The sequence below is a fragment of the Anomalospiza imberbis genome, chromosome 4 (genome assembly GCF_031753505.1).
Source record: "Anomalospiza imberbis isolate Cuckoo-Finch-1a 21T00152 chromosome 4, ASM3175350v1, whole genome shotgun sequence".
Taxonomy (NCBI): Eukaryota; Metazoa; Chordata; class Aves; order Passeriformes; family Viduidae; genus Anomalospiza; species Anomalospiza imberbis.
In genome coordinates this window covers 39,868,080-39,892,223 of record NC_089684.1, presented here as the reverse complement: position 1 = coordinate 39,892,223, position 24,144 = coordinate 39,868,080, and the positions used below count along the sequence as shown (strand labels likewise).

Genomic DNA, 24,144 nt, shown 5'->3' with positions numbered 1-24,144 from the left:
AGGGTTTGCCCAACAATAAAAGTTTAATGGCAGTTATTTCACACAGTGTCAGAGTGAGCCCCACACTAATCATCTGCTGAACTGAAATTCAAGACATTTAGATGCTCACCACTGACCTGGCAAGACACAGGCCAAAGTCATACCTGGAACACCACCTTGCTATTAGGTTTTTATAAGGGCTATGCTGCAGAGCATGCACGCTTTCCAGCGAGGCAGGGAAGCTTTGCAACCCAAAAGCTCCTTATGACACTAAATGTGATCAGCTTACAACACTACAGATCTCACAGTCAGCAGGAGCTGTGCTGTAAGAGAGCTTGTAAAAAAGCTTGTGCTACAAGAGAGCTCAAGGCAGATTTCAGTGCTTGCTACAGACCATGCTCTCTGTACCAGCACAACATAAACACACAAAAGCAGAGCTGAGTGTCCCCAGAACAGCACTTGGGCAAGATCAGAGGATGCCAGTGGATGTGCTGCTCCTGCAGTCCCAGCAGGAGGGTGTGCCAGGGAGAGACAGTGTGTGGGAAGCAATGACTGCAGCAAAGTGGGATCCAACCAGAGCACCTTGGCTGTGCTGCAACAGAGCAATTTGGTACTTTCCCACGTGGTCAGCCAGCTCTCCTGGCCAGCAGGACAGAGATGCAGCAGAAAGATCTTTCTTTCAAAGGTTTACTCCTGGCTCTGGAGAGCTTTGTAATTTTTGGCAGTCTCAGGATGGGCTGTGCAAAGGGAAAAGCAACTTCTCTGCTCCCTCTCCCACACTGCAGCCATGCAAGGCCCAGCCATAATGTAGCTATTAATAAAAAGAGCACAGATGTGCCCTGTAGGCACTTAAAAGACTAAAAAAAAAAAAAAAGAAACAAAATGTTCCTGTGTGTTTCATAAGTCGGTATGTAAGCATAATGCAATCTACTATATTAGATAGAAAATGAAGTATCTTAAAAAGTATTGAATCCTTGGTGAATTTTCTCAGTGGATCGGCATGAAGCTATTTAGCCCAGATGTTTCCATAATTCTGATGCATTAGGAGCTGCACAGCACCATGGCCAAGCGTTAACACAGTGAACTGTAATGTAAAACATGTAAAGATCCTGGCTTCCAGAGTTATTGGAAGTTTTCACTCTAACCACTCCGCTTCCTTAAGCAGCTATATTTTCTTTACAATATGCACTTATATTTTAATGCACATGGAAGAAGAACTAAAGCATTCCCCTCTCTCCCATCAAAACCTAATTCTGTGTGTTCTCTGGAAGAACACAGAGAGGCCAACGAGAGATTGACACGGAGTCTTTCAGAAATGGGAATCTCACCTCTGAACAGCAAATCTCACACTCCAGGCAAAAGCAGGGCCAGCAAGGCACAGCTGGGTACCACATGAGCAGGTGAAGAAGTGATGGTGAGATTTCCGATGACAACCTGGTGTCCAAAAGACAGACTGTCCCACTGCGAGGCTCTCATTCGCATCTGTAATGGATTTAGGGATTTGTAGAGGTAGTTTCAAAGATATTCAAGCAGGTGCAATGTGTATGTTGGAATGGCCTGACTGAGTGTAGGAGCAATAATGGGAATATGAAGCAGCACAAAGAAAGGTAACAGCATGTGCTTAGCAGAATGTGACATGAAGAGTGCAAGAAATAAACTGTCAGTCTCTACAGAAGAACAATGCAATGGAATGCCTTGCATTGAGAGTTAATTTGGAAAAATCTTTGTCACCATACTTAATTATTCAGAAGAGTTTAAAATAGTTCAGAGATTATTTCTTCATTATCTACCTGCCAGGGTGGAAGTTGAGAGCTTTGCAATTCTTCAAGACCTTGTTATCTTAAAAGCATAAAACACAGTCCTAAATGAATGAAAATTAGCTCCTGCTACAGCCCCAAACCCGCAGTCACAACTCTGTTTTCTTGCGAGTACTTGCTGGAATAGAGCTCACACTCAGACAGAAAACCAGGTGTTAGAGGTGGAGTAACTTCCACTTCTTGGAATAAAAAATGCCAAAACTTCATTTAGGCCTGGAGTTTCTCATGCCTTTTTAAGGTAAACAAATGTTACTTGGGTTTATAGAGCGCTCTGGAGCTCTAAAGAGCGCTCTGGAGCAATCCACCGTAGACTATCACCCTGACCACTCACACACTGATTATTCTCCAGAGCAAATAGGCCATGGAGGCCTTTTGTTTCACTTCTACACAGTAAACGTTTAGTAACCAAATTTTCTTTATGCTGCTGTCAGCTATTTTGCATTTTCTCCCCCACCCCGTGGCTGAACAGCAACTTGTCCTTGAACTGTATTTTCCAGAATAACCACTTCAATTCACATTACTGGCTGCTACTTTTATTTAAAAATATTACAGGACTTCCAATTAGTGAGAAGAGAAATCTGTATTTCAAAAGCAGAGTTTGTAAACCATGGCAGGTGGCACAATTGTCTTCCTATTTAACAGAGCTTAATATCAGACCTTCTCTTATTCCTGTCTGATTTAAGCCATTCTGTTCTTTCCAGTTGGATACAGTCCTTGGCAGCTGTTGGACAAAAGCTGATGACATCCATAACTGCCAAACAGCTCTTCTCTCTTTAATAGCCACAGAATTATCATCTAGGCATGGAAAAAGTCAAATATCAGTTTGTACGAGATTGTTCTACATTGTTTCTCAATTAGTGCTCTGCAATTTAAAAGTTAGTTCTCCTATCATCTATTTCATCCTTATCTGTTTGCCAGCTCTGAGGTTAAACAAAGCAAATATCATGTTACATTCCTTTAAATTTGGAAAAGGAAATGGGGTAGTGAAAAAAAAAGAGGTGTAGTCCTCAGGTATCTTAAATTATGAAAATATTGTAAAATAATCATTATTTTAATGTTAAAATAAATATTTGAACACAAAACTCCTAGATAACTAATGACCAGAATACCGTAACAATTACTTCTTTTCTAAAACATTTTTTGAAAACTGTGACAAAAAGTTCAGACTAAATAAAGTACTATGCACGTTTGCCTTGGGTTTAACTCACTTCCTTCTTTATCACTCTTCCTGTCTGAGCTTTAAGATAGAAAAGCATTTTTTTCTCCATTTCAAGTACAATCCTGAATAGTGAAGTAACAGCTTAAAGATTGCAAATATTACTGAGATTCTGCAAATGCTGGTGGTCTCAATTCTCTTTTTCCACGGAATTACTGGACCATTACCTGTCTCTCTCCAAATAACAGACAGTAAGGACCCCATAAAAAATGATCACTTGCATTATCCAGCTTTTACACTTCTTTTTGTAGAATTACTCCTTCTTGTATAATTTTCAGTGATGTTTAACTAGCTCCCACATGGCTCACAGTGTCCACTTCACTTAACTAGCTTCAATTTTTTCCCAAAATATAATTGTTCCAGCAAAATTTTCCTGACATATAACTCGAACTTCTGGGTTTTTCTATGTGAAATGGGAGGCCAGCAGGAATACTGCATTTCTGAGTAAATACAGTGACAAAAACACACCAAAACACCTGCAGAGGAGAAACAGGAGCTCCAACAACTGAGCTGAGAGAAGCTATTTCACTAATATTTAATAGAATGTGTTACCCAAAAGCACTGGGAAAGAAATAATTCATCACAACTCCTATACTCAGTCCATAATCAGGACCGAAACCTTCAAAACTTCATGAAAATTAACAAAACTTAGTGTGACTCAAACATATATACATTATCTGTAGGTTTTAAAGCTCCTGTTTTGTTGATCAGCAAACCTGTAGATTGGCTAGTCCATAAATTCTTATATTTATTTTCACTCTTTAAACACAGCGTATACCTGGGTTTGGTGCTTTCAGAAAGAAATTTTCTCTTTACTTGGTTGTAAGAGCAAAAATGTTCTACTGAGTTGTTGACCATTTTTGTCTATAGTATTTCTTGCTTTGCTCACGAAAAACAAAGTAAGGAGTAATTTTTTTATGAAGGATAGACCCTCCAGGCATGGGAATGTCATTTATTACTGTAAAAACACAGGGAACAAGAATAACTGCACGTCCCCCGTTTCAGTGCCTGTGCAGTTAGGTACAGTTGGTCCTGTCTCAAGTGGGATCAGCTCTGGTTCTATTTTAATAATTCCATTATACTTCTTTAACAACATTTACCTTTGTTTGACATGGGGGACTGCAGCACTGATATCCAGAGATGGAGACTGATGCCCATCAGATGTTGTTGGGGAAATCACAAATATATCGATCTGTCTTTGCCACTATGAGGACTTAGAATATCACTTCCTCTTTGGCAAGACAACGTTAGCATTCATTGTATCCACTGACACCAGCAACAGCCATTTTTGAGACTTCAGGATCAGTTTCTGATGGATTAGTTATAATATTAGATCAGATGCAGAATGTTTAAAAGCATTATTCCAATTTGGTCTTGCAATACATTGTTAAGAATACATTGTTGTAATAATTCCTCCCTAGTTCCATTAGGGCTGTGGGTTATGAAATATTTGTAATTAGAAGTGGAGCTGTATGTCAGAGGTGCTCTCTCAGACAGAGCAGCAGAGAAGGCTGATTCCATACACCAGGCTCTACTCCTGACAAATCCGTGCCTGTCACAGAGGTTTCGTACAGTGACAGATGGACTCACACAACGATGCAGCCAAACACCAAGGTATGATTCTTCATATTTGACACGTCTTCATTTCCTCCTGCTTAGCCCTGCACCCTCAGGGATTCTGCAAATCCACCAGGAGATTTCTCAACTGGAATACAAAACCCAGGGCCTCCACCTACAAACTCTATTTATTGGCTGCACTTCTGTAAAACTTCTGGGGGTGGTTGCTGGCATTCCATCCCATCCCTAATCTCTTCTTCATACCCTTACTCAGTCCTAGCTACCATGTCACTGCTTTTCCCAGCTTTCCAAACTGCCTTTCTTGCAGTCCCACAAAAATATGTGAGATGTAACAAGAACAAGCTGCTCTCCTTTTATTGTAACACCATTCTGGTTAATTTCTAAGATGTCTCTCTTCTTTCTTCATTCAGTACCTTCTGGCAATCAAACCCTAGGGGCTCACAACACTAAATTTTTACAATGTTTCAGGACAGCTACGGTTGTAAAAATAGGAATTTATGATCATATCATAGCAGGTGTAAGAAAGTTCATTTGGCTTAATTTTTCACCTGAAAACATGAAAATAGGTCACATCAACAAGAAAGTGAGATCCTTAGCACATGTTCTGTAAAGCCCTGTAAGCACAACAGGAGTACAGCCAGCCAGAGAAGCATGGGCAGTGTGAGTGCAGCAATCAATTATTTAAGGAAAATCTGCCTGGAGACAGCCATGCCAAGCACCTCGATCTACTTTAATGGTGGAAGTGAACACATATGCTTGGGGAGTTCATATCCTTTCTGAGTATCTCTCACTTATGATACAGGAACAGACAGCAAACTCTGAGCAAGACTGCAGTAAGTTCTGAGATGTGGGGGAGCTCAGCCAGTTGTGGGTTAGCATTGCACAAGCTCTATATTCACTCATATTCTGTATTTATTGATGCACAGATGAAAAGGTAGGAGGTTCAAGTGATCTGGCATAAATGAAGGTTTCCGTATCACAGCTGCTTGCTTTGGTAGTACTTACATGAAAAAGCCTAATGAAAAGTTAAGTGAATAATGTTGCACACTGGAAAAAGGACTCCTTTTGACAAAGTGATTAACTAGAGAGCCTCCACCAGCACTCCTTGGATGCATTCCCAGGAAAGCCTCTCATGTTCCTGCTATTCCTCATCCTAGATAAACAAATGAATACAAAACATTACTCAAACATGGAGAAAGTTGTTTTCAGCAATTGATAGGATGTGTTTTGATAACAGTGTACTTGATTTTAAAAATACGTATATCAGCATTTACAGAGAGAGCACTATTTCTCATGCTGTATTTACTCTTAGCTTAACAGAGCATTTCAAAGTCATTCAGTTGTGAAAAGCAGATGAATATATGATACTGCAGAAAACCTTGCTTTTAAAGTACTTTGTTTTCCCCTCTATCAATACTCCTTCATAATAATTTGTGAAGTTTAGGAAAAATAATTTAATTATAAGCAACCATAGCTTGAAAATATTCAAACCAACTCACACTTCGGTGCTTTTATAGGATATAAATTAAACCCCTCTTTTCCATGAGGTATTATATGTGCTACCTGGAAGCACAAGCTGCGTCAACATTTGATCCCAAAGGTAATCGACATCAGTCAGAAGAAAAGGAAACCACACAGCCCCCCCCCCCCAAGAAATTGCAATTACAAAAACTTGTAGGCTGTAAGAGCTGCACAAGATGAAAGTGAGGGATTGAGTGAGACACAGAAAATTATTTAATGGGAAATGAAAGAGGAAAGATAACAGAAAAGAAGAAGAAAGGAGTAAAGACTTAGAAGAAAAGAGAGCTCTGGCAGTTTACAAGTAGAAAAACTTCCAGGAGAGATGTAGAAAATTTGGCACCAGAACTTGAAACAAAAGCCCCAGTGGGACTGAGACTGGGAGGAAAGGCAAAGAGAGAGGGAGAGATGAGCTGTAGTGTTGGCTGGCCACAAAACAAAGACCTTCCCAGCCACATGTGTTGTCATGGCTAGCAGACAATGCAGATAAATACACTTCCCAGTTTGTGTTGTGAAAGCATCTGCAGTTCTTACAGAAGAACCTAAATTAAGTTAGGAGGTTTTAATTCTGATCATATCTCTAATTTTAGAGCTGGAACAATGGTCTAGGTCTTTTTGATGCTCTTATTGTGGTGCAATTGTTGTTGTGCCATCGCACCACTTCTTGCTCCTGTGTGCATCACTGGCATGGCCAGGCAGATGCAGTCTTCACTTGTGCCACTAACACATTTGGCACGCTGGAACTGAAGATGCCTGCATACGCTGAGTGAACTAGTGGGTACTTTGGTATGCCAAAATGCTCAACAAATTAGTACACAATGGGTTCTCAGAAGTGGCAAGGGAAAAGGTGGACAGAGCTGGGATTTGGGTTCCTTTACCAGAAAATTCAAACATTCGAACCCCAAGAGCTCATAAAGTACTTAAGAGTGATGAAGCTGAATGGCCAGGGATAAATCTGTGGGATTGTGGTACTAGCTAGCTTCATATGGTCCTGCACAGGTATGCTGAGCTATCTAAGGTGTGCAGAGCTGCAGGCAGCCAGTCTTCCCTAAACACTTCCCTTCCCAGGTTCATTCCTGTTACCCCTCCCTCCTCTCGCTGGCGTTTCTGTTCTGCTGCTGACAGTGTGCTCAAAGCAACATCACTTTAAAATGGGCTTTTCCTGCACAGTTTTATGGGCTGTGCTGAGAGTGTTTCTGATGAGCATTTTGCTCTGTGGCTCAGACAACGATGCCACATGTTGTGTGGATGCCTGGGAGGATTTGACTCCCGTATAGTTCAGAAGTCTTTCCTTCCATGATCTCAGGACACGCTGTTTCTCCCTGCCAGAGCAAAATGGTGGCAATTACATCTCCCCCTTGTGTTTAGGTTGCTGAAGCTCATAAAACCATGGCTGCATTACAAATAGAACATTCCTGTAACTTCACCAGAAAGAATTGTTTTCTTCCTGGCTCCTCTTCAGAGCTCAGTGGTTAACAGGGCCAGGCTGCCTCTTCTGAACACAGGAGATATTACCAGAGCTCTTGGCCATGCAGCACAAGAACTTCTGCCCAATCTGAATCAAGAAACATACTGTCTTTTGCAAAGGAGAGGGAAAGAAACATAATGGTAAAGTCTTACTTGGCTCTTTTCAGTCGAGCTGACAAGCTGTTGTAGGCTGAGTGACTGTAGGCTGAACAAGTTGGCAGGAAAAGAACAGTGTTTTCCAAGCCGGACTCTGCAGCCAGGGCTGATGGGTAGCATAACAGACTGCATAGCCTCCAGGCAGAATAAAATCCATAAAATGAAAAAAAACCACAACAAACCACAGCATGCAGTCATCAAATCTATTCATATGTTCAGGACTGGCTGCATAATCAAAGGAAAATTACTTCATTGGGCTCACAGCCCAATAACAAGCTGGAAAGGGTGAGACTTTATTTCTTGGATTTAACTGAAGGCAATTGGGATGACATCTCTAACACCATAAAACTGATATTCCTTGAACAGTTCATGATGACTTTTTTGTTTACTGTAATCCTGAAAATGTCACAACACAAAGGAAATCCAGAAAACAAATGATACTGCCGTCACATAGAACCTACACATTTAAACAGGAAGAATTTCCCTAACTTCAAACATAGCAAGCACTTTTTATTGGTAAAATTATTTTCCAGTCCACAATGTTTGTCCTGGTTCAACAGGCATCTGTGTTTTAAGCTACATATCCCTTTCATCTCATGACTGTTAAATTTAAGTTTTAATGAATTTGGGTGTTTAGATCACACTTTGACTCCTTGGCTGAGGCAATACCATTAAGCAAGTGCACTCCTTATGAATGCCTACTGCCTTTCTCCATACTTGGCTCACCCTTGGAAGAACAAAGGCACAAAGGCAGAGAGAAGGTGCCAAGTAGTTTCTCCAGGAAGTACATCCCACCACTCCTGGGAGATGTCTGTCTGCCTTGCTCTTGAGAACAAGAATCTTGAGAAGGAAGACACACCACTTTGAACAGCTGGCTGTTTTGGGAGATCAGCTCTTTCTAACATCCAAATGTCTTTTTCCTGCAAACTAGTTCTTGCCCTATCCCTAGGTGCAGATTCTCTATGGAGAATCAATCTGCACTGTCCTTCTAACATCCAGCTTTATCAAAAGAGAAATGTCAGACCAGCCTTTATAAAACACCTCAAAATCCTCCAGTTTTTCTAAACCCCTTACTGCCCTGACACACTTCTCTGAGAACTTCTCTTTATTTGTTTGCCTCAAATATTTCAAAATTGTATCAGACCTGACTCAGTTGTTGGATACAATCACTAGCTGACTGCTTCAGCTCCTCATGCAAGTGTTACACTTGTCATCAAATTCTGATGTATGCCTAAATTAGCTACCTATTCTTAAAGCTCTTTTTCAGTACCTAGCTAGAAGTCTAAATTATTGGTTGTCAGATGAAGTTTAAGGATTTAATTATTTGCATGGTGCCAGATCAAAAGTATTAAAATTAATGTTCACAACATGTAAAAGTTCTTAACATTTGATGCTGGGACCAAAATCAAACTGCTAAACAGCACAAAAAATCTTGTTATTATCTCTAATGAGAACCACTGATTATTTTTTACATTTCATTTGACAGTCTTCATCCTAATTAATTCTACATGGCAAAGTGAAATTACTCTGGTTAATGAGGATCATTCTGGCTCCGAAATACACTTATTAAATGAAATTAAAGCATGGTGCTAATCAGGAAAATGAGCATGTGTTGCCAACCAAACATACAAACCCCAACAATGAGATAATGACAGGTACAGTGACAGACACAAAGCACTGCTATTTAAAGAGAGTAAAAGACTTTGAGCTTCCCTAAGAGAAAGAGCAACCTAGATGTCAATCTCTGCAATCTTCAGGAAGAAAATCTTTTGCTTTTTAAATTGTGTTTGGTTTCTATCTCAAAAATAAAGCAACACCTGTATTGCAAAGGGACTAAAGATTAGTAAAGTAGTGGACTGCCAAGCTGTACCAGAGCACAGGCCTCTGTTAAGACACAGTGAGAGCAGTTTTCCAGTAATGCCCACTAATGTTTCCCAAGTTTTGGCAGGTTCATCCAGCAAGTTATTTCAAAACAAGTAAAAAAAAGTCTGGATCTAACACTGTCTTCCAATCGATTTTCACTACATCGGGATATATTTGTTAGATCTTGAGTCAAGGCAGTCCTGTGTATGTGTATTCTGGGAATAACCTGGCACAGGTAAGCGGAGCCAGCAAAGCTTGCATGTTGATGTGATGATAAATTCTGAATTAGCTTCAAAAGCTTTGTTTTGCTCAATGACAAGTGAGATGATTAACACCAGAACTATTTGCTTTCATTTGCATAGAACACATGGTTCCCTGGCTGAAAGGATAATTTTTCCTGGCAAACCTCTGACACAAGAAAGGGCTGAAGACAAGACCTGGCAGTGTGAATGTGTGTAAGGATGCAGGCTGACAGAGGAACTTTGCTCTGAGCAACAGAGACTTCTGGCCATGGCAGAGATCTCTTCTGTGGGTCTGAGGAGAGGGGAAGATTTATTCTGTGTTTGCCTGTCCTGGGTGGCTTGGAGGTGAGCCATTGCTGGGGTCATTATGCAGCCTGTCAGCAGTCACTGTCCTCTGTCATTTTGGAAAACACATTTTTAGAGAGATACAGGGATGTTCAAGAACTCTAATGGCTTCAATTAATTTCTCACACAGCTTTTCAAAGATGAGACAGGAGCACAAGTAAAGTGCCATGAAATGCTGTGGATTAAACTCCTGAATATATAATTTACTACTTCTGCATAGCAATTACTCACAGGTTTTCCAGGGAGAGGAAGAAAAGTCTGCTTATGTTTCAGAGAAATTAAGTCCTATGCTTCTCCAAATATACAAGAGGAAGTTCACCCAAATGTTTTGCTCCCTGAGGTATCCCCATTCCTGACACCACTTCTTTTACTGGGCTGTCCCAGGGCATAATTAAGCCCAGATCTTATCTTCCAAGGACAGCCACAGGCTATATGTTAGAAAATAAAATAGCTGGGGAACTAGAACAGTTGTTTGCAACATACTATTGTCTGGATCCTTGAAGCTTTACTACTGGTCTTTTGAGGAATGCACTGAAGTACAGAATAATAAAGTGTATTCATTTGTTTTTATTTTAGACTCCCATCTCTTCCTACTCTGAAGAGATGGGAGTCTAAAATAAGCCATATACAAGAAGAAAAAAGATGGAGGCAGACTCTTCTATTATTTAAATTTGTATTCAGCTCAGCAGTCTCTTTTGCAGAATAATTTACACCTGTATTTTGCAGCAGCGTGGGCCAGCACTCGTGGGTCTACAGCTGAAATTCAGAGAGGAGGTGTAAATACAGACACATGAACTACTTGTTTAGGTAGTTCAGATACTTGACTAATTGTGCTGATATCTACACTAGTAGTTCTGCATAGGAATAAATCACGTCTTGTAATTGTATGAGTATATTTTTATTTGTAGGAGCCACTTGGCTGTAAAAGTATAAATTCAATTATCTTTTTTTTTTTCTTTTTGTACCATGGCACATAACATGAAAAGAATATATTCCAACACAGGTATAAATTTCAGTTAGTTTTTCCAGCTTACCCTATATCTTGAACAATTAACACTGAATTGCATTTGCCATTTTCCAGAATGGAATCACTTTATACAGATAAGCACTGAAAAACTTGATATTTTAAATAGATGACTTTTGGTGTAGGACTGACTTGACTCAAATTAAAAAGGCATTTTTACTACTTTTGCCACATTTATTTTTAAAACTAAAATTTTAGTATCCAGTTTTTAGAAAGCTCATCTGTTTTCATCTAACAGTGGTGCAGGGGCATTTTGTCACACCGTGATGTACATTTCAGGAGCTCACACCCATCCTGTTGTCATTCAGTGATGAGCATAACTCACTCTGCCATTTCTAAATAGAATTAAGTGCATTTGGGACCGAGGGAGCACCAACATATCTTAAGAGCAGTCTTCTCTGACTTCTAATCTGTACATACATTGATTTTAATGGCTGTCTTAACTCTCCGCTCCCCACCAGTTTCTAAATTCAACAACTAAGAGAGATGATTGTAACATTCAGATAAAAAGAGGGTGTAGAGATGCAACATATCATCTTGGTATTTAGTGTAACATGTACTTTACAAGAGCTGCATTTTTATCCAGCACTGATTTACTCTGCCACTCTGCTAAGTTGTTCAATAAATACAGTATTCCACACAACCAGAACTCCTTAGATATGTATTACTGGGGCAGATTCTTTTCCCTCAGCAGTGTCTTAGAAAACTAAATATAGATGCCTAAAATGAAACCTAGTCATGAATTGCAAGTGTAACACAAACCAGCATTAAAGCCAGTGAGAGTTCTGGGCACTCAAGAATGAAGAATACTTTATATAAACCATCATAGACAAGAATCACATTACTAATTAGCAAGTGACCAAAATAAACAGGGATCAAGGATATTGTGGAGCTAAAACAAGAATCCCTACTCAAAATGCATGCCTAACTTTTTCCTGAATTCTTCAAGTCCAGTTGACCAATAATTTCTATTCTATTTCAATGGCTCATTCTGATTCCCTGTTTCTTGCAGGACCAGTAAATGTGGGGTATTTTCCAAGCTTCTAGGTAAATGGGTCTACTTCTCCTTTTCAGAGAAAGAGAGAGAGAACAGCTGTAAATCAGCTGGATGAAGCTCTGCATTGACTTTGCATGGTGGCCTGTCCCAAAACTCCCCAAAGCTGTCCTCCTCTGCCAGTTCTACTTGCAGGTGAAAGAGGCAGCTAGAGAACCTGCCAGAAGGACCTGTTAAACAGCAGGATTAACTTTCATTTCACAAGGTCCCAACAGTAATTTTTTGATTACTTTTTTTTTTTTTCAATACCATCTCTTCTATATTCACCTCTACTTTGTATTCTTAAAAACAGACAACCTTTGCCTATCAAAAAAGGGATCTGGTCTTGCATCCTCCCGTAGGCACAGCAGGCTCTTTGTGGCCTGTATGGCTGAGAATCCTGTTCTCCAACCAATGCCTGCTCTCAGATGTATAACTGCTTTAATGCAAAGTAAACCTCTCCTTTCCAATCTTTCACTCTGGAGAAAAAAGGGAGGTTGAAATTACAAATTCTTAATTCGCTGCCATATTAAACCTAAGACCTCTCCAACAGTTTACTTCCACCTTTTCACAACACTTTTCACACCATTCCTCTCCACACAAGCCCACACTTCTCTTGACTTCATTTACCCCTGGGAATCTTTCAGGAGATGGAACGGGTGCCAAAACATTGTAACCCACATGCCTTTCTCTCAGGAGCAGAGAAACAATGATGCTCTGGAGTTAGGGCTAAACATGCAAGATCACAAAGACCTCCTGCACTGCTGTCACTGGTGGGGCAGGTCTGGCAGCAGAGTTTGGATGAGCTGCTATGCCAAGAAGCCTCTTTTATACCTTTTAAAGGCCATTATGAGACTACCTAAGGTGCAGGAGACCAGCAAAAGACACAGAGTACCTTTCACATGCAAATGCAAGAATAGAAAAAGCTGCAGCTGGAGGCAAAGAGTCAGACTGAAATATAAGTGCCAAACCCTGGCAAACAGAGCCAAAAGCAGTGTGTGCCTGGCTCCAAGCACCCAAACTGAAGCTTTCTTGGCCCAAGAGATAATCAGTCCTGGGAAGACAACATGGAACTGTTTTAATGTCAGAAAAAAATCCTTTTTGCAACATTGATATCTTGTCAAGAAAACTGCTGTGATATGGAAGATGGATCATATGAAAGATGGGCAACAGCCCACAGACAGTGTATGGACTTCCAAGATTTCACCATAACACACTGGTCTTTGACAAGCGGAGGAGTAAACATGCCAGCAAAAATAGTTCTTCCTCCCAAGATGAGGCCAATTACACTCACTTTGTTCCAGGCCAACAGCTCCTGGTTTCCCCCAAGTTCTGACTCAGGGTTAGAGAGGTCACTGCCTCTTACAGACACTTTTCCTCACACTCTGCTCATCCAAGTTTCTGGCCAGAAGAGCACTGTGGCAGATTATTCCAGGTCTGAACCTGAGTGGGTTTTAGCATGCATCAATCAATCCAGTGTGATGCTTTTGTCCTGGTGAGCAAACCTTGAAAAGCTGCGAGCCTCACTTCTGGCAGTTTGCATCTTCTTTTGCACCAGTGCCATAGTCAGATTCGGTGTCACAGCCTTGGTTTCAACCCACTCATTTATATACATCCTGTGGTTTCTCCAGGCAACATTAGGCACATATAATCCCTCCTCAAAACAGGAGCTGCACTAAACATTATAGTATTTAGAACATAAATATGAAGGAAGTATGCCTTCAGATTGCTGTGGTACAGCATACAGCCCAATTAGACATACATAGAGTACTACGTTCTTTTAAAATCCTAATATTTTTTTAAAATGTATTTTCAGGATATTTCCATTACCTAAACAAGCTAGCTAAAGAACTGACTTGAAAACATTTGGATCTGGACATCTACTACAAACATTACATCGCACTCTCTTCTAGTTAAGAATATACAACAGCTGATATAAATCCACAAAGCTTCCTTGATTTCAGTGCAGCGGTGCCAATTCATAATGTACAAGGATTTAGCTGTACTGTTCCAGCTAAAAACAAAAATTTTATTCAAGCTGTCCAAATACACTTTTGACTCACATTTAAGAAAGAAGAAAAGAGACAGACATGTTTTGATGAGATTAATAAAAAAGAGGTACCTCCTCCTTTCCCACAAATGCATATTTGTACTGTACTGACAACCCTCCAAGTCCTACCTTTGTCTCAAAGGAGTAACATGGAATAACCTCAACCTACTTGCAGAACATTCCTGTCTCTCTTCAGATCATTCTCTCACCTCAAATATTTCCTTTTGATGCCTCAGGACACATAACACCAGCTTAGGAAAGGGGTCTGTCACCTGTGACCTTTAAAACGAACCTACTCAGAAAGATGGAAAAAAACCCAGCAGACAGCAAAAAGCTTTGTCAGGAATTTGGGTGTAGGAAGCAAAACAGGTACTTACCAGTGTTCAGTGTCCTTGCTTCACAGGCAAAGCTGTGTGCAGGGGCACATGAATTCTGCTTCCAAGTCATACGGGAGGTCTCAAGTCTTCCCTGCCTGTTGGGATCCTGTAACAAAAACTTCGGTCACCCTGAAACACATTTCTGACTGCTGACTTCTCTTACAAGACTGTGAGAAGAGCTGGACTGCTGAGGATGGACAAGATAAGCTCCTTCTCTGCCATGCCCAAAACACAGTGTTCGTGCATTTGACACATACATACACATTTTTTTCAGAATAAGGTGCTACTTCTGTCATTTTGTCAACACAAAGTCTAAAAAGGTGATTAAGAATAAGTGTCTTCACTTGTAATCTCAACACAAAAGTCTTAGGGCTGGGTTGAGCACCTGGTAATGTTTTCTCTGGGCTACCAAGCAAAGAAATCACAGATCACATACCCAAGGAGCTATTTACTGGTTTCTTTCTTTAAGGAAAGAATCATATAAGAAAATGAACTTGCAAAACAACATTTATTTTCTCTTGCTTCGCTTTAATTAGATTACGCTATTTGGGTTTAAAATACTTAGCTAAACTATCTGTATCCACCAGCTACAGATTTTTGTTATAGAATGTAAATGGCATATTTAAATGTTATTAGCATACAAACTAAATTACTTTTAGAAAGAGCTGACTCTACAGATATTGTGTTTTCATTTTTAAATATAGATACCAATTCACACAGTTTTAATTCCTCTACTTTCTTGTAGCTAGTAAACAAAAAATTTCTGATGTTTCTTTTCCTTCATCTTGTTTGGGGAAAACCAAAAAAGCTCAACAACAAAAAACATCAAACACTCCAAATTGCTGTGTTACTTCCTCACTTCAAGCCCAGGCTATTAAATTAACAATAATTATTATCTAATTACCACTGCCATTAAAGGGAATCCCACCACTGGTTTCAATGAACTAGGAATCAGACAATGAAGCCAGTTTCCACGTTTGTTACAAAGTTTGAATTAATAAAAAGTTGATTAACACTGCATAGAAAGATGCTCAAACCAGATCCTAATACTTACACTGAACACAAACAATGGGAAATATGAGTTACACAACAGTTCCACTTTTAATTTGCCAACTGAATCCTGTATTATGAAAAAATATTATTATTCAGCATCTAAAACAACTGGAAGTGAGATCAGTCAAATCCAGAATTTGCTGGGGAAAATGGAGAAAACTTGAGGGGAAAAACACAGAGTCTTTAGACTTGTTTTTCCCTTAAAAACACTGTCAGATGAAACAGTCTCATCAATCCTGCAACACAGCCTGACATGTTAATTAACAGTTATGAGGATAAGGAGTATTAATTTACTGTCCCTGCACTTTCAGTGGCAAACAGAAAAATTTTATCTGTAATTTCCCCTAGAAACTGAGAGCCTGTTTTCCCTATGTGCTCTTGGAAAAAGTTCAAAGCAAATTAGCAAAAAAAGCAACTTACTAAATACAAAAAATATACCCCATTCAAATGACTTGAGCAATTTCACTGTCTACAGTCATTTGAAGACTGAATCCTGAGCTGCACTGAAAGGGAGGAAAAAGAAAGATCTTGAAAAGTAACTTGGCCTTACCAAACTCTGCCTCAATATCTGCAAACACACAGCTGTCCTTGACTTCAAGTCAATGCTGTACATAAACCTGCCACCATTCTCTGACCCCTGAGCCACAAAAATAGGAATTCCTCCAAAGACAAAGATGGGTTATTTATCAAAAAAGTTATTTCAACTGCACACATACACTTAATTTACCTGCTGAACCATGCTAATCTTTAGTCTGAAGTAAAGAAACATGATTTGATTTCTGTTCTCATTCAGAAGCAAGATTTACAAAACATCACTTTGTTTGCTTATCAGGGTTCTTTTCATTGACTACACTTCTTTTTAGCTAACTTCAAACCACTGTGAGCAAAAGAGAAAACAATGGCTGACAACCAAAGCACAGAAGGGCTTTTTTTAATTTTAAGAATAAACTTAAATTTGGAGTTTTGGGCAGATCATTTTGCCAGAGATTGTGTTTTCTATGATATTTTCAGTCAATTTCTCCAGCTTCCCACCACATATACATAAATCAGACACACACTTTCTTAATTATTGCAGGGAGTGGCATTATAAATCTCTGCTTTTCTCAAGATCTACAACCTCATAAAATTAGAATAATGTGCATCATCTCTCTTGCATAGCTTCTGGCATATCATTTTCACCCTCCTTCCAGCATAATTGAATACTCTGTGGGATATTTGTAGTAATAGTCATCAGTCTCTCTAATTAAAGAAGTCTGGAAAAAATATGGCAGTTTAACTATCAGATGCCTTTTCATAAAAATAAATGTTAATGATTTTCAAGTACATATGATGTTCTTAACATTATTAAACTTGGGATATGTTGGTCCCATTTGTATATGGAGCCATCAGGACAGGAGCTAAAACTGTTTGGAGAAAATAGGAGTAATTTACAGTGAATTTTGTGACATTTCCCTATCACCACCATACCCACATAAAAAACAGCATGGACAAGGGCTGCTCTCAAGTGAGTTACCCCTGCCCCTTTTAATTACCTAATAAACCTACACTGTAACTCTGTAAGCATAACCTCTGAATACCAGGTGGTATTTAATTACACAAGCAACCCCACTGATTTTACTCATATTTAACAGGGGTAAGGGTCTATTCCTCACAGACAAAAATTTAGAAATCTGGAAGTTACCTTGCTTTCCTGTTTTAGTTCTTGGTTACCAAACATTTTACTGATTTGTTAATTGCCTTCCCACAACAAATGCAGATGCATTCTATTCAAAATTCTATCTCAGAGCTGCTATCAGCTGAGTTTAAGTTTCTATTTGAGTACAAGCTACTATTTCTATAGAGTTGCTTCTATTACAGAAACCATAGAAAAAAGGCTGCTTACCAAATGTGGTAATAAGCACTGAAGAGAAACCTTGGGCCTTAAGATAAACACAGTGTAATATAAGTTTGATTGAAATTGACTGGAGATGCTACCACTCAGAATTACTCTGAATTCAGCAGAGTAATTCAATCTTGACCAAAAGAACAAAGAAACAAAAGAAACTCTTTGCATAGTACTTACCAACTTCTGTGGGGTTAGTTCTAATGAATGTGCTCCCTGGGAGAGTAAAGCACCACAACATACACAGCTCTGAAATTTCCAAAACCCAGATCCAAGCCATGCTTTAGAAATACACTGCCAGCAAAACTGCTCCTTTGAAGAACCCAGCTTTGATTTTCACCAAAATTTTTATGACTTTAGAAGCCTCTCTTCTTACCTCCCTACACTGAGTGTAGCTACCACCATGTTCACTGCCCAGTGTATTTGATCAGCAAATTGCCAAGCTCAGCAGAGATGCAGTAGAAATTAAGGTAAGAGGACACTGATTTTTCCAAGAGCTTCTCCATGACAAATACGGTATTTAATAAAATGATTCGACTGCCCAACCTGGAATTTTATGCTCCCTCTGAGCATGACATATCTTGCACCTATGAAGTTAATCAAATGCCAATGTTATTTTTGCTTTTATTACCCAGGACCAGCAGAGCAGTTTCAGGAAAAATAATTTATACCGACTGTTTCCAGTTAAAGGAAATTCAAAGTCTTCAGACAGTGTTTTTTATTTCTGGTGCTTGAATTCTCAAAGAAATAGTGAAGTATAATTGATACCATATGCTTTTTATTGTTTTCCACATGAAAGAATCACTATTTCCAGTGGATCACTGAATTCTGCTGTGGCACGGTGCCAAATCATCAAACACCAAGGTCACATGCAATGAAGGTAGTGTTCAAAGCAGGAATAGCATGTATCATATCTTGGAGTTGAAGGTTTATTCAGTTTGTCTGAGTATACCCAGAAAAGAAATTTTCTGGGGTTTTCTGCAATCTACAAAGCATCTCCTTGTAAATTATGGGCACAAGACCAAGAAAATGTGCAAATATTCAGCGCAAAACAACAGGATTACAAAACACTTTCAGTTCAAAAAGTATGATGATTCAGATGAACATCAAAAAGCCGATGTTTCAGACACTTCAGAAATGTTAATAACCATCAAATCTGAAATTAACTGCACCGACCATATTTCAGGAATATCACTGACACAGAAAAATTGTTTCTTTGTCCCACAGTTGTGCCCGCAGAACACCATGTTTGTTTTAAGCATCATGATTGTTTTAAGTATTAATTTAATCTGCTTTACTTGTCTGCTTCAAAAAATCACAGCTAAAGGGCTATTTTTATAAAATCCTGCAAATCTTTCTACTTTGGGAAAACAACCCCACTTTTCACTTTTCCTGAAAGTCCACAGCAGCCTAAGTAACTGGATCTTTTTATCATTTTCAACTGATTTTGTGATACTACTTCCCACCTTCTGCTGTATCATTTCAAGCTGAGAACTTCTCGAAGGAGAACATCACCTTGATGATATGCGTCTTACACAATGGAGAAATTAGACACATATCCAGGAACTACAATTCCAGCAGCACGGGGCAATCAAAAACCAAGGTGTGAGACTACCCACAAAGTCATAGCAGTGGCTTTTAGCTTGAATAAGGCTTCAAAAAAGCTTCCTTTCTCTCAATGTTTGTTCTTCACATCATAAAAGGAACAATGTAACACAGGGAATGACCAAGCATCAGGAATAAATCTTGAGTTATAAAGTCTGAACTGCTTACAGGGATATTGCACATGCACTCGCCATCAGCACAGCAATTTCTCTTTTTTGTGTCATATACAAAACCATTTCTAAAATAATGGACATATCACCATAAGAATTCACCAAAGGCTGCAGAACCAAAAGTTCCACATAACAATTCATTATGCCAATAATACCAAAAGAAGTTAAATTGGCGTATTTTATCCAATGGTAGGACTTTTGTAGAGAAACAGGAACACAGACAGATTTTATCTGTCTACTTCTCAGGCAGGAAATTTAATTTTTCACCTTCTGGAAAGGTTTCAGTTGCAAAGACTTCTGAAGGAACATAATGACAGTACGACCTAAATTGATGGTTTTAAAGAGAGGAAATACTAAATTTATGGCAAGGACTATGCTATAATCCAGTATTCTTGGCCTTTGTTAGAGGCAGAACAAGCATCACCCCAGGGCTTGAATGATGCTGGGGACAATCTGAGAATCTGTCACCATGGCTCCTCCAGGTCACAGATGAATTGACAGAAAAAGCAACCCTCCATAAAAACAAGAGCAGGCAAAGAACTCTGAGAAAGAGTCACCTTAGTTCTTTCTGCAAAAAAATACAAAATGGCAATCTTGTTGTTTTAAACTTTTCCCTATTTTTTGCCATTCTGCATACTCTCTTTTTCATATATAACTTAGCCATGAAATTAATTTCTGAGAACATCACAGGGAGTTTCTGGAATCTGCTGGCAGAATAGAGGTAGCTCAGGATAGAACAAGGCACCCAACATTTCCTACAACAAAATGAAAACTTGTAGCAGTCAGAGGCCCTGTAAGGCCTCCTTGACGGTTACCCGCCTAAGACAAGAAATGCAGAGTCATGATGAGTGGACCAAAGTAGCTCCTTTTCCGTCTTCGGACCCTTGTTATCTCTCTGTAATGCTATAGGTCGTATTCTCCTCAACCCTGGCCATTGGACAACTTCCAACACCCCAGTAGCCTACTTAAAGCCCCATCTCTGCCCAGTTTGATGGAAGAGCTGCCACTGGAACCCTTCGCAGGACCTACTAATAAAGACACCGCTGCGGAACTCTACACAGACTTCTCCTCTCTCTAACCCTGCGTCTGCCGAGGCACCTTTGCGAGCACAGAGCTGGAATCACTTTAGAGCTGAACTCACAGAGCTGGAATCACTTAACAGTGCTCGCTTAGGTTGCTTGTGGCTGGGAGCTAGCCCGAGGGACGCAGAGAGGTTGTGCCTCATCCGCACAGCACTATCCGGGACACCTACCGCGGCAGCTGCCCAGGGGGCCAGACGGACCCCCGGGGCCCCAGGCCGTGATATGTGGCACCCGAACAGGGACTCTTTTGAGGGTTTGATGTGTCCTTTCTACAACTGATTGTCCTGTAGGATTTGCTGGTATGCCTTCCTTGTGTTCTACTCCCCATTCACTGAAGAACTCTTTTAACTTTCGAGAGGTATAGGCAGGTCCATTGTCTGTTTTGATTTGTTTTGGTACTCCCAGGGTAGCAAATGCAAGGAGGAAGTGCTTTATAGTGTGCTGTGTAGTTTCTCCTGGATGAGCTGATGCAAATACTGCTCCTGAAAATGTGTCGACCGATACATGCACATATTCTGACCTTCCAAAAGGTGGGAAGTGAGTTACGTCTGTCTGCCACAGCTGGCAGCTGTTCAGTCCTCAGGGATTGACTCCTGTCCCCATCGCGGGTATCTGGTAATTTTGACAGTTTGGGCAAGTGGCGACAATAGCTTTTGCTTGATCTTTTGAAAGCTTGAACATTCTAATAAGGGCAGGTACATTTTGATGGTAAAATGCATGTGACAACTTTGCCTGGGCGAAGATGTCAGGGATGTTAGCAGTTTCTATTGCCATGGCCAATGCGTCCGCTTTCCTGTTCCCTTCTGTGATGAAACCCAGGAGATCAGTGCGTGATCTCACATGTATTATATGGTAAGGTTTCTTTCTATGAGAGATTAAGCGTGTTAATGCTGAAATCAATTGGTGTAACTTTGGATTGGAAACCTCTTTGAGAAGAGCGTGTTCTGCTCCCATAGCTATACCTGCGACATACGCAGAATCTGTGACCAGATTAAAGGGTTTATCTTTGAATTTTTCAAAGGCTCTGACAACAGCGGCTAATTCTGCAATCTGTGGAGATCCCTCCACTATTTAGATGTCAGATTCCCAATTTTGAGTCCTAGGGTCCTTCCAAGTCATTACAGATTTGTGGGAAGACCCTGAGCCATCTGTAAAAATTGTTAGAGCTTTGAGTGGTGTTTTACTTTGGACTAATTTTGGGGTCAGATTAAAGACTGCATTAAAAAGTTTATGTTTTGGGATATGAATGGAAATTTGGCCTGTATAGCTGTCTAGGGCAAATTGGAGGTTTTCATTGGTCTGGAGCAAATGTTCCAGATCCCCAGTGGTCATTGGCAAATATATGCATGTGAACTCACACCCAGCAAGGGAGCGGAGGCGAGTTCTGGCTTTTTTTATTAAATGTCCCATTATTTCCTGGAAGGTAGTAATTGTCTTTGAAGGCTGGTTGTTTGTAAAGATCCATTCCAGTATCAATAAAGGGTCTCGGAGTTGAAGATCCCATTGGAAAATCAGTCCATAGAACCGAGGTGTTTTTCCGAGGATGACAAACTGGAAAGGCAGCTTGGGCTCGAAGCGATGGGCTTGGCGTGAAGACAGGGCTTCTTGGACCTTGGTGATGGTGTCTTGGGCTTCTGTTGTGAGCGTGCGTGGAGAGCATGCATGGCAACTAGGTCCTCGTTGCCATGGAGGAGGTTGAACAGGGGAGCGAGGTCCTCTATTGTAATTCTTAGCAGGGGGTGTGCCCAGTTGATGGATCCACACAGACTGTGTAAGTCTCTCAGGGTTTTTGGGTCGTCTCGGATGGCAAGTTGCTGGAGTACAATTGTCCTTTCTCGGATCAGGAATCCAAGATAAGTCCATGGGTTGGTGTATTGTATTTTGTCCTCACGGATCTCGAACCCTGCTTTTTCTATGGTTTCGATTGTCCCTTTGACTGCTTTTTCTAAGTAAGTTTTTTCTAATGCACAGACCAGGATATCATCCATATAGTGGTAGATGATTGCCTCTGGAAATAGATTTCGAACAGGAGCGACGTACCACTGGCATATAGTAGGCGAGACCTTTAATCCTTGGGGGAGATACAACCAATGGTATCTTTTGAGTGGAGCCTCTCAGTTAAGAGAGGGAATGGAGAAAGCAAACCGTGGAGCGTCCTGGGGGTGCAGCAGAATGCTGAAGAAACAGTCCTTGATATCTATGATGGCAAGTATCCAGTCTCGAGGCAACATAGATGGTGAAGGTAGTCCAGGCTGGAGGGGGCCCATATCCTCTACGACTGCATTAATTTTGCGAAAGTCGTGGAGGAGCCTCCATCTGTCTGTCCCAGGTTTCTGCAGTACGAAGACTGGAGAATTCCAAGGGCTGGTGGTCTCGACGATGGGACCTTTGGTGAGCTGTTCTTCCACAAGGGCTTGTAGTGCGTGCAGTTTTACTTTAGAAAGGGGCCACTGGTCAATCCAGATTGGGTCTTGGCGTTTCCAGGTGAGCCGAGGGGTATCTGGTAGTGTGCGCTCCTCAGTGGCCCCAGTCAGAAATCCTGACTGGGAGTATGTAGGGAAGCTCCCCATTGGGATAGGACATCCCTGTCCCAAAGGGTGATGGGGGCTCTTACCACAAATGGGTGGATGGTTGCCAGCTTGCCTTCAGGCCCTTCAATGAGAATGTTGTGTTTGCTTCGCATGGACACTGTGGCTCCACCGATCCCTGAAACCATTCCTGCTACCGGTTGTAGTTCCCAGCGAGCTGGCCATTCCGAGCGAGCGTTGATGGTCACATCCGCACCAGTGTCCAGCATCCCTGGTAGGTGGATCTTTTCTCCTCTGTAGGATAGACCGTACTTGATGGTAGGCTTACTTGGTCCCACAACTTGTGCCCACATTGCTGTTGGGTTGAGAGGAAGCTGTTCCCTGTGATTCTTTGGGAGCAAAAAGGCTTGTGCGATAGGAGTTCCCTTTGAAAGAAAAAATGGTAAGTCCGTGCAGTACAACTGGACAGAGATTTCTTGTCCTGGGTGCACTGTTTGCACTTCTGGAACAACAAAGATTTCCTCTGGGCCATGGAGAGTGTCCCTTATAATTAAAATGTTAAAAGGACCACCTTTTGGCCCATGCTTGCCTGTGGGAACACGATAAAAACTTAAACACCTCAGAAACATTACTTTTTCCTTTCCCATGATGGTCAAGGCAGGAATGAGAATGCTTCATTTTTTCTTGAAGGAGGAGAAAAACTTCCAGACACTTTTCATTCTGATGAAAGAATCAGAGATTTATCCAACTGTCATCTCTACAGAGCAGTATCCGTTGTAAGATGCAATGCAAAAATAGCAGTAGTATGCATATGAGATGCAAATAAAATTTTTACCTATCAAATATGTACAAATATAAGTCAAGTGCTAATACCTACCTGCTAAGGTTTTACACTCAAGAGGACATTTAATATTTGTCTATTTTTTTTAGTTTGTTATGAGTGCAGTATTACCCTTGCAGCTATCATATTTTTCTTCTCATTTATTCCCTTTTTTTGTTGTTTTTAAATTACACATTCCTGGGTGTCTGCCTAAGGGAATTTGGACATTCTCAAAGAATGGGGGATTCTTAGGTCTCTCTCAGCAAGGGGAAATAAGGCATGGTTTTGCTGGAAATTGCTTTAGAGAAAATAAAAGGACTAGGGAGGAATCTGAAGTAT

General features: G+C 40.4%; 2 long non-coding RNA genes across 3 annotated transcripts in view; both read right to left on the bottom strand.

Annotated features, from left to right (window-relative positions):
• Positions 1–356: 356 nt before the first annotated feature.
• LOC137472660 (uncharacterized) lies at positions 357–8,667 on the bottom strand. Its single transcript, XR_010998340.1, has 3 exons — positions 6,381–8,667; positions 5,596–5,737; positions 357–1,461 (listed from the first exon to the last, which is right to left on the bottom strand). It is a non-coding gene; the product is annotated as an uncharacterized lncRNA (long non-coding RNA).
• A 7,208-nt stretch (positions 8,668–15,875) lies between these two features.
• LOC137472659 (uncharacterized) overlaps positions 15,876–24,144 on the bottom strand; it is a 31,133-nt gene continuing 22,864 nt past the window's right edge. Inside the window, exons 3-5 of one of the 2 annotated variants that reach the window (XR_010998338.1) lie at positions 17,977–18,187; positions 16,446–16,595; positions 15,877–16,221 (exon numbers count right to left, since the gene is read on the bottom strand). This is a non-coding gene — a long non-coding RNA (uncharacterized lncRNA). Of the gene's footprint in view, positions 16,222–16,445; positions 16,596–17,976; positions 18,188–24,144 lie in introns of both variants that reach the window. The other variant, XR_010998339.1, reaches the window with a different exon arrangement.